Below are 11355 nucleotides of genomic sequence, written 5' to 3' on the forward strand. Positions count from 1 at the left end.
ACCAGTTAGTCAAGGAACCAACTAAAACAATGCTATTTTAGACTTATTGTTAACTTCAAATATAGAAATGATTGAGAGGGTGGAAATTGGGGAAAATCAGGGTGCAAGTGATCATTGCTCTATTAGGTTCAAAGTTTTGCTACATATGGAGATAAAGAATAATGATATTTTGGTTACAACCCAATAGCAACAACATCATTTTAAACTCTGTTAACTCCCCTTTGTGCATGTTCCTGAGTTACATTCAAAATTTAATTAAACCACTTTACTATAAACGTATTTTAATGATATTATTATAATCATGTAAGTTATAATTTAAAGTTTATATCATCTAGTTTTATTTCTTTATTTTAAAAAGAAACATCTAAAAACTGCAATTAAAACTGCAGTTTTTGCTGTCATGTGATCCACTTGCAGTTACAATTCTCAACTTTAAGAGCTCTTATACAAGAAACTGTGAGTAGTTAATATAGACTCTTGGCTCAAATGGTCAAAGTACACTTCCAGATGTATTTCATTACCTTCTGGAGACCTTTCAAGAATTACTCCTCATGTGAAACGTTCTAAATATTTCTAAGTTTAAAATCAACCATGCCCATTGCAAAATCAAAGCTGTGTTGCTCAGCTAAAGGTTGAAGTTGAATGGCATGCTTATAACCTATAGAAAGAGCAGATTTTCCACTATTACGTTATAGCCTGAAGAAACCTCTAAGAGTGTGTGAATCTGCAGTATGACACAGAAAAGAAGCTTAGTCCATTGTTCTCTTGAGGGGTATGTAGTGCTTGGCAAGTGTTTCTTGCCTTATATGTATTAGTTTGCTAGAGTTAGATTGCATTTAGATTTTATGTTAATATCTTAATTAATTATGTATTATTTGTGTTTTAAAATGCATATTTGAAAGGTTTATGATTTTTACATGTTTAACTTATGATAACTTGACTTGTGAGAATGTTTAAGCAAGATTCTGCCATTCGCGTATGCGAGCCTAAGTGAAAGAACTTGTGCACGAGATTTGCCATATAATAACAATAGAGCACTGCAGCTACATGTTGGTGTGCCAGCATCAAGAATGAAAGACAAAGATTTTGGAAGAGGAAAATTAAAAATAAACTACAAGTGAAAAGATAAAGAAGTTAAATTATGTATATTAAAAACAAGTCTCAAAAGACTTCTATGAAGAGCTAAAAGGTATGTACATATTTCCATTTCTTAATTTTAAGCATTTCATTGCACTGTACATTGATGATAACAACTAGAGTTAGTGATATAGTAGAGAAAATGGAAAAAAAAATTTAATGTTCTAAAGATTATGCAAATGAAATGTGAAAACTGTAAGATAAGAAATAGTATTTTAATACTCAAAATAAAAATCACATTGCATGTGAACTATTCAGAGTCTGAGTCCAAATAACTACCTCAAGTAACGAATGTTTTATCATAAATAGTAGAAAAAATCAAAATTAAATATCTTATTTTTCAGAAACTACAAACTATTAGGACTTTTCATGTCAAATTTAAAACATTTTCATTCTCTGGTTTCATTTTTGTAAAGAACTTACACAACAGTTATGAACCTACTTACAATAGGTTGTCGTCAGGGGGTTAATGTCTTTATCAATAATTTTGGGCAAGAAATCAGTTTTAGCTAAATATGTTTTAATGTTCTAAAATTCAACTGATAGAAATGAAAAATTACTAAAAATTTTAATTGCCCTGATAACTGAAATTTTAATTAAATTCCCTCATTAGATAAATCTGAAATGAAACCATTGTAATGGGAATATAGGCCAGTAAACATTTTTTGTAAAAAACTTTACATTGAAACCTGTATATATTTTCCTACACTCATATAAAAGCTTTTCCTGATCTTCATCTGCCCTCTAACACATAAAAAAAATGTATTCTCGCTTGACTCTTGCCTTTATATTCCCTCAATTCAAGTTGCTCATTTAGGATGCACCAACAGGAGCATGACACACACTCCTGGAGCAGCTGGCTCCCTCTAGCTTACATTTTGTGTTCCTCACTTTCAAGATCAGGCATACCAGACAATAGAAAAACACCAGAAGTGAGGATGAAGAGTGGGAAGTGTGTGAGAGGAGGTAAAGTATCTATAATAAATCTATTTTTAGTGTAGGAAAATGATAACTTCCGATATGGTAAATACCTCCTGTCATATAAAAGCTATAATCCAACATTAATTAGGTGGAGGGACCTGTGTAACATAGAAATAAGAGACTCTCTATGGAAAGCATACACAGGGAATCGACCAGGTGTGCTCAGTAATTGAATGAAAGTACATATGATGGGGGACTGCCCCACTTCTGGAACAGGTATGCCCTTCACCCTGGAAGATGGGTGTCATGAAACAGTCAGCATCGAGTACCAAACCAATAATGAAAGGCCTCAAAAAATATTGGAGCAAGTCTCTCCCCAACCCCAACTGGACAGACAAGGTTCTATGTCCTGTCCTTGGTATTATGAGGTGGAGGACAATGCTGAAGTATCAATAGAGTTTATACAATGTAACATGGACAGAATGAGCATACTGTGAACAATAGACAGACACAAGTAAACAGAGTGCCATACTGCAAACAATTGGAAATACAATGAGGAAGTAAGCAAACAGCTATCACCAGACAAACTTCCACATCAACCATGCGAGGCAAGAAGTATACCAAACTGAAACCAGAATTATGGAGCAGTGTGTGAATCTCAACTCAAGGATATCTCCTGTAGCTGGTATTATGAGCAGGAAATAAAAACAAGGTAAGAGCAGGGAAGAAAACCACATGCACCTGGAATTACAAGTAGGATGTGGAACATTTGCCTAACTGTAGGAACCTTTGGCAACTGGTATTATGAGGCAAATGAAGTCCCCTGAGCTCAACCGTAGGAGCAGGGAAAATTCATCCTGTAACCAGATTTACAGAGACAGGGGGCAACTACCGGCCTCGCCATAGGAATGGGGCACTATGAACTTGAACTCAATATAAAGAGGAGAACCCAATGTTAACTGGTCCAACTCTCTCCCACATCAGACCTCCTAGATTATTGTTCCAGGAAAGAATGAAATATAACCAGATAAATCAAAGGATCCCAGAACAGGTACCATCAGTTGAGGAATATCCATCAAAGGTAATGTGCAAGTGCCACAGAAGGGTATGAGAGCAACTAATGAAGCCCAAAGCCCCAAAAGATATAGAACCTTGGTAGCCAGGAAAGAAAGGGTCTTGAAGGCTAAATGCTCCATATCCCAAATACCAAGTGGAGAATGAAGGGTCGAACTGATGTTGGGAAGTGAATAAAATACCCCACAAGAACCAAAAACAGGGAAAAGAGAAAATCCCTTGTATCAAAGAACCAAACCACACAATCTGCCTCCTGCAGAAACAAACTGATTTGGACTGAAGACAGGAATAAACCATAAACAAGTTGTCCCGAGAAAGATGAGACTGGATGATTAACACTGGTAGATGTTCAGTGATGTTTGTGACTACTCATGAAAACACAGAAAGGATCCATGGGAAACCCAAACAGAAGAGCCCAGAACAGAAAAATACCCCCTCCCCCCCTGCACTTGGGTAACTGAAAGAATACAGGAAGGGATGCAACTACTAAATTGAACAAGGACTCCCACACACAAGGTGTGAAAACTCAATGAAGGGACAGAAACAACACCCTGGTGGAACAAAGAGGAAACAGAGGCTGAAGAAGACAAAAGAGGTCAATGACGAGCATCCATACCTCATCCAAGGAGGGGACAACTAAAGACTGAAAGGTAAAAACGTGGCTGAACTGTAAAAAATAGCACTATAGTTCCTGGTAAGGTGTCATCTGACAGTGGGCAACCAATTGCATATGACAGGATCCCTAGAAGGAAGGAAGGAAAAGAATGGTAGAAAATAATCAAGGAGATAGACACTGGTAGTGATAGATCCACACTCTGTAGAACCCACAGAACAGAAGTGAAGGTCTTCCAAAAGTCGAGAAAATTCCACCATGGAGAAACGATATCGCTGTTGACATCCAAGAAGTGCACAGGAAAAAGGAAAAAGGAGTGAGAATGTCAAGGTGCAAGTAAAAGACAAAATGGAAGTAAGCAAGATGGCCATATTGATACAGAACCTGAAAGAAGTAAAACAGGCCCCAAACACTGTAGTATGCAAAAACGGAGCCAGTTTGAATTCCCAGAGGGAAGACGTGGAGAGACACCCTTCCAATTAGCATGTCTCATCACAACAAAACCCGACACCAAGTAAGACAGGGAAGTAGGTAAGTGCCAATGAGGACAGCCACACCCTGAAAGGCAGAAGCATGTAGATAGAAATTCCAGGGGGGTGGGACACACGAACCCTCAAACCCAAGTGAGATAAAAACAAAGTTCAGGAACCTAGGAAAACAACATTAACATTAGAATACAAAAAACTGCTGTGTTTTTGAAATTGCCACAAAGCATTTGAAGGGGGAGTAGAAAACAACAGAATAATATGAGTATTAACTAACTGCTAGTGAGGAAGAAATAACTACGACAAGGGGACTGAGGGAACAAATCCCGAAATGTAGATTAGGTGGAGAAAAATTGGTGTTTAGTATCAAAAGAAAAGAAAAAAGAGGAATTGGAGCAAAAGCAAAGCTCAGCCCTACAAAAAACAAATAAAGAAAATAAAATGCAAATAATAAAAATATGTCTGACACTTACTACGATGAGGATTATAAGTAATATATTGAACAATGATTAAAAAATAGAATGATTCAGAGATAACCATAAATTACTATGATAATTAAATTACTATTTGTTTATTGATTGACAATGAATACTATTTATAATGATTAGAATTAAATTACTATTACAGAGATAACCATAAAGTATCATAAAATAAAACCATAAAAACCATGGAAATGTATCTAGTCAACAAAGAAATTTATAATATTGAACTTCCAAACTGTCAAAATATACCAAGAAAACAAACTATCAACTAATATCTAATCAACAATCCATCAAAAAAGATGTAGACAACAAAGTACATAGAAATATCCTACTTACCAAAGTCAGAACACTGATGATGTGAAATACTAACTCCTAAAGTATGGAAATAAGGACAAAGCCACACAACAGGCACCTGAGCTGTGCCTACCATGGGTATAGCAACTTGATTTGTAGCATACAAGTTACCATCAAACCACTGGGGGAGCTAGGAATAATAGGTGGAAAGGACAAGAAGAACAAACCTCCACCAAATTGAAAGACTTGGCAGTATGGCAACTGGATCAAGAAAAATAAAACTGTCGAAATCACCAGTGTCTCGAACATACAGAAAAACTGGAATATGCTTCAAAAGTGATGGAAAAGAAGGTCCAAGATAAATGAAGGAAGTGAACACTTGACAAACTAAAAAGCATATCCCCTCGGTAGACATCATCGATCCCATGGCCTGGGTAAGTAAAATAACTGTGTTCCCAGAAACAGCAGTAACCGTGTTGGGAATCATCAGAAATAATAGGAAATACAAAAAACACCATAACGTTTGTGGACCAGAGAATAAAAATTTGTATCATGAGATAATGCAAGATAGAATGAAAGCACACACATAATAATAAAAAAAAAAATCATGTATAGTCAGTATTGAAAACTGAAATTAAGTGAGAAACATGTCTGACTCAAAAAGTGCCAATTGAGAAAGTGTGGTACATCAAATGTAACACAGAGGGAACCACCTGCTCCTGGAGTGTGTGCCATGCTCCTATTGGTGGAGGGTCGTCACATGCGCTATGCATGCTAAACAAGCAGTTTGAACTGAGGGGGTATAAAGGCTGGTGAGTCAAGTGAGAATAATTTTTTTTTAATGCAACAGAGGGCAGATGAAGATCGGGAAAGCTTTTGTGTGAGGGGAGATATGTATTGTATAGAAAATGGAAACTTACAATTCCCCTCACGTTCTATTGTAAAATAATTCTCATTATGTTTAGTAGCCTCTATTCAAATAGTCTAGATTAAAAAATGATGAATATTCTATAGTAAAATGGCTTAAGTTCCTTAAGCCATTCTTCCAACCATTATGTTTCATAATGACATAAAAACAAATTGTTTAACACTGACACTAGCATGGAACTCATACTACTCCATCTACTTGATCACATGTTTCACCATTAAACATGGAATTTGTTTTTTTTGGTGGCTAATTCAATTAAATCCTAAAAACATCCTTTGGAAATATATTAGAATTCTCATCCCTGTAACAAAAACTGGTGCAAAGATAAAGTTTTTTTAGGAGTATATTAGCAAACAATGATTCCATATCAAAATTAACAAAAACTTACAAAGGTAATGCTGTTGTAGTAATGAATTATTGTGATTATGTATTTGAGTAAAATGAGTCAATTATTGAGTGATCAAGAGAATTATAAACTTTTAACTAACAACCTGACTAAAACATAGAAAAAAACTAAACCAATGTTTATTAGATTTAAAGAAAAGAAACTTATTAAATGATTCTCTTTATAATATTTTGAGATCTAATGATTCAAAAACACCTGACATTTACAGGTTGTCTACCATACGTAAAGATGCATCTTTCCGACCTACTGTATCAACCAGAGGAGCACCTAATTATAAACTGGGTAAATGTTTACCCTGGATATTGGGACCTTATGCATTACAGGGAGAATGTGTTATAAAAAACACAGAACATTTTACTAAGTTATTGGGTACATTCAATCCTTATAGTTTTTAGTTAGTTTGATGTTGTTTCATTATTTACAATCAATGAATTTATTGTTTGTGGCTCTTTCTTGCTTTATTCAAGATGAAAATCCAAGAATACAATTTTCTTCAGAAATTTTAAAATTAATATTTATCTTTACAACAACACAAACTACATTCAATTTAATTACAATTAATTAATGTGATTATAAAGTTATTATGGGCAGTCTATTAGCACCTGTTCTAGCTAATATTTTATGAACATGTTTTATTATGAACAAGTTAAAGTATGGTTAATTGTAGGTTATGTTTTTTTGTCAGATATTTTGATTATATATTTTCTGGACAAATACTTGAACATTTTTTAGTATTTTTAAATTCATTACATCCAAATATTAAATTTCCTCAGGAGAATGAGAATGAGTTATTCTTTCTTAATATCATGGTCAGTAGAGTTAATAATGCTTTTAAAATGAAAGTCTTTAGGAAGGAAGCATATACTGATCTTTACTTGAATTGGTCAACAGTTCATCACAAGTCTCAAAACAGAGAGATTATAAAAACTTTCTTAGCTATAGCAAAAATTAATTGCAGTTCAAAAGAAGAGGTGGATGAGGAAGTACATTATCTTGAAAATGTATTGGTGAAGATGAATAATTATCCTATTATTGTGGTTAGAAACTACTTAAGAGCTGATAGGTTGACAGAAAAAAAAGAAAAGTTATTCAGGTGATTTGGTTTATTGTGTAATTCCACATGTACCTGGCCTATCAAATATGATAAAAAGACTGGAAACAAATAGAAAGGATATATAAACTTCCAATTGCAGGCAACTTTTTTTTTACCAGGAAAAAAGTTGAATACAATCCTAAAAAATAGAATTAAACCAATTACATTTGAGAAAGTAGTATTTTAATAGTGTAGAATGTATGGACTGTAATAACCTCCACTTAGAAGAAACTGACAGGAATTTAACTACTAGAATAGCAGAACATGGACATGCTCCATCACAAGTCTACTAATGTTTTAAAGATACAGAACACTGTAGTGAAAATAAAATTGTTAAAGTTATTTGTTGAGAACCTAATGTAAATAAATGTAAAAGAAAGGAAGCTATTTTGATAAAGGAATACAAACCTTTCTATATATATAAAACAGAAAATTTTTTATCTGTTTATTTTGTTCGCTATAGGAAACCAAACGGTTTTCTTACAAGAAATTTAATGGTACTATTTATTTTGTATTTGGTGTAGTATTTAATGAGGAAATTGACAATTAATGATTATTTCGCCATTTTGTTTTGTAATAAATATACAAACATAAGCATATTTTTCACATAGAAAGCATTATGACGGGAGACACTCAGATCACCTTGCTGTCAATTCAGTATTTCCAAAAACAGCTTTCTTTAAATAGTGCTAAGTGGTTTCATAAGTGATTTAGTAACTTTGTGAATTGCAAATTATTGTTTAGTGATACAGGTGATTATGCCACCCATGAAACGCCCTTTCTATGGAAAGTCTTCTGCCACTAAAAGAATGCAAGGACAAAGAGCTGCTGAAACAGAAAAAGAATGCAATCAAAGACTTCAAGCACAAGCTGAAAGACAGGCTGTTCAAATACAGGAAGAGACTTTGGAACAATGTAAAGTTAGACTTTGAGCTCAAGCTGAAAGGCAGGCTACTCAAAGACAGCAAGAAACTGTTGAACAGCACAATGCCATAGTTCAGTCAGAATCATCAAGGTAAGCTGGATATATACAACCAGAAACTTCTGAACAGCATCAAACCAGACTTCAAGCACAAAAATTAAGACAAATAACTTACAGAGAGCAAGAAACAGAGGAGCAACATGATGTATGACTTCAGGCTCAAACAACAAAACAAGCTCAAACATGATCTAATTTCAAATAAAGCTTTGTTTGATTAAATGTTTTTATTTCTCGGATCACAGCTTTTGTCTACTTACTGAATAATTTGCTGAAAAAATACTGATCTATACATTTCAAATCTAGATTTTCACTGTGCAACCCCGGGTAACTCAGCTAGTAACACATATATGAAGAAGCATGCACACATAGCCCTGGATTGTTGGCCATTCTTGCTATAAAACCAAATTAGTTTGTCAAATCACTATTTTAAGTGCTAGCTCTGATCATGGGTGATGAGAAAATTTTGGTAGTAATGCCTAGTACTGACCACCATAGCAAGATCCCTGTGTACTGTGCATATATATATATATATTTATTTATTTATTAATGCATGTGTAAAAACATCAAAACCAGTTAAGCAAACAACATACATGTTAGTAAGTCACAGTAACTTCACTACCATAATTTATTGAAATAGCATAACATTTAAGAACACAACGGGCCCGTTAGTCCATCAAGGCCGTGTGATCCACTAAACTAAACTAATAGAATAATAAATAAAAGTAAGCAAATAAGTAAAATAACTTCTAAATCAGCCCTTATCATTTAAATATTTATCAATTCTTCTCTTAAACTCTCTTAAATCTACTGAATTCATCATATCTGAAAGCTACCCATTCCAAAGCCTAATTACTCTGTCAGAAAAGTAAAACTGACTTAGCTGAAGATAACTCCTACCATGCTAAAACTTATATCCCACAATTTCAAGAGCTCAGCTTTCAAATCTGTTCACTCTTTAATAGCATGTATCATAGATGTATTGATATTCCACAGTAAGAATATACAAATCTTCCTTCTGAAATTTCCACCAGTGCCACCTAAGTTTCATTGCAAAACTGCAACGCTAACAAGCAGTTTGCTAGATTGTCAACATTAATTTTGAACCCTGTACTTACTGAAAACTGGTAAACTTTAAAAAATGTGAAACGAAATGCACTTTCTTCATGCTCAGTTGCTGTTACAAAATTCTAAACTCACATGTGGTTAATATAACAATTTCAAGAGTAAACAAAGAAGGTTATATATAGTCATTGCTGAGAGGGACAAACATACACCCATACAGTTAAAGTAGAGCAATATTTATAACAAGTGTATGTGTTCCTATTAATTTCAAATTGAATAATCTTTGTTGTGACACCTATCATCATTTTCTGACTTTGTTGTTCATTTTGGAAAAAAAAAAGATTTATTTGTCAATATTTCTTTAAGATGCCTACATATGGCAATAATGCTGGACATTGTTACCAAATGGCTCAATTTCAGTGCCACCATTGTTGATTTCACAGTTGTTGCTTTTTTTCTTCATTTCTATTCTGTAATAAAATTTATAGCTTCAGAGTTTGATAAGTATAACTTATGAACTACATATGTAATTTATGTATGTGCATATACATTATTTAATTCACTAAATACAATTGTACTAACTAAGAATATCTGCATCTAACCTACTGAAGATTATAATCTACCAACAAATGTGTTCAGTTACTGTATTCTATGGAAAAAAAGTTATTACATTTAGCTATTCTTCTATACGAATAATGTCTGGTCATATTATACATTCAGAATGTTTCACAAACCTACTCCCTAATGAAAAGGACCTGTCCTTGCAAGACCATATTACCTTTCATGAACAAGTATAATGCCATACTACCATACATTCCTTTAAGGAATTTGTAAAATGTTTAAAAAAATTATCAAGTCTAGGTTTAATTTAGTTTAAATTGTTCCAGAAAAATATCAGAATGGACCAGGAACTAAGAAAAAGTGGTATACACCTATTTTATGATCTTACTGTTCTATTAGTATTACTAGTGTAGAATATGTTTCTAACTGATGCAGTTTATTATGTATTTATATAGCCTACCAATCTTTGTACCTTTTGTTTATTTATTATTGTTATACTTTTTAATTTTATAAAAAAAAACTTTTAATAATGGCTGTCGAAACAATGGGATGTTCGCTTTTTAAATTTTTTATTGATGGTATTTATTGGGGCGGTCCTTATTCTGCTAGTGCTAACAGTTTTAATTTTATTGTCCAAAGTATGTCAAATATTTCGATGTTTTTAGTAAATTAGACTGTCTTAAAGTTAAACTTAAAGCTACTAATCTCTCACGTCGGTGACTTTTTACTAAAAGTAAAATAAGCATCTTGATAATTCTTGTCGCTAACTGCTAGTGAGACCTCTAACTATTATTAGTATAAATATTTACAAAAATTTAGTAATGTTACTGTTAATAACGTTACTACAACTTAAGTTACAAGTATGTACCTTGTGTAAACATTCCAAGACTTTAGACATATACTCATGTTGAACGTTATATGGCTGATGAGGAAACAAAAGTTGAATTCCATTTATAGTTATGTTTGACGTTGATGCCATTTCGAATTATGCGACGCCGTATTATTGATATTATGTATCTATCAGCTTTTTCCCTTCAAGTCATACATGTTACCACCGTTTTAGAACAAAACTATAAATCGCGCTGTTTAATCTTTAAGAGCGCCATCTATATTAAGAAAGGAGGAATCATCTTCGAAAATGGAGTACATAAAAATAAAGCCCAGTCCATATTCAATTCAGCACTTGTCACTGAAATATACCGGTTTCGAAGTAACATACGAAGTAGATTTTAAAAATTCGTAATTTACTTGTTTGTTATTAAACAAAGCTACACAGTGAACTATCTGCGCTGTGCCCGTTATGGATATTGTGCCTTG

The 11355-nt window shown here is 33.5% G+C and overlaps 1 protein-coding gene and 1 long non-coding RNA gene across 6 annotated transcripts in view; one reads left to right on the forward strand and one right to left on the reverse strand.

The window, feature by feature from the left end:
- LOC106458377 (aryl hydrocarbon receptor nuclear translocator homolog) overlaps positions 1-11355 on the reverse strand; it is a 167575-nt gene that overhangs the window by 19348 nt on the left and 136872 nt on the right. The window lies entirely within an intron of this gene.
- The window catches only part of LOC111085539, an 11774-nt gene continuing 1099 nt past the window's right edge, over positions 681-11355 (forward strand). Inside the window, exons 1-2 of the long non-coding RNA XR_002610362.1 lie at positions 681-772; positions 8178-8185. This is a non-coding gene — a long non-coding RNA (uncharacterized LOC111085539). The remainder of the gene's footprint in view (positions 773-8177; positions 8186-11355) is intronic.

This window comes from Limulus polyphemus, unplaced genomic scaffold, assembly GCF_000517525.1.
Source record: "Limulus polyphemus unplaced genomic scaffold, Limulus_polyphemus-2.1.2 Scaffold453, whole genome shotgun sequence".
Lineage (NCBI taxonomy): Eukaryota > Metazoa > Arthropoda > Merostomata > Xiphosura > Limulidae > Limulus > Limulus polyphemus.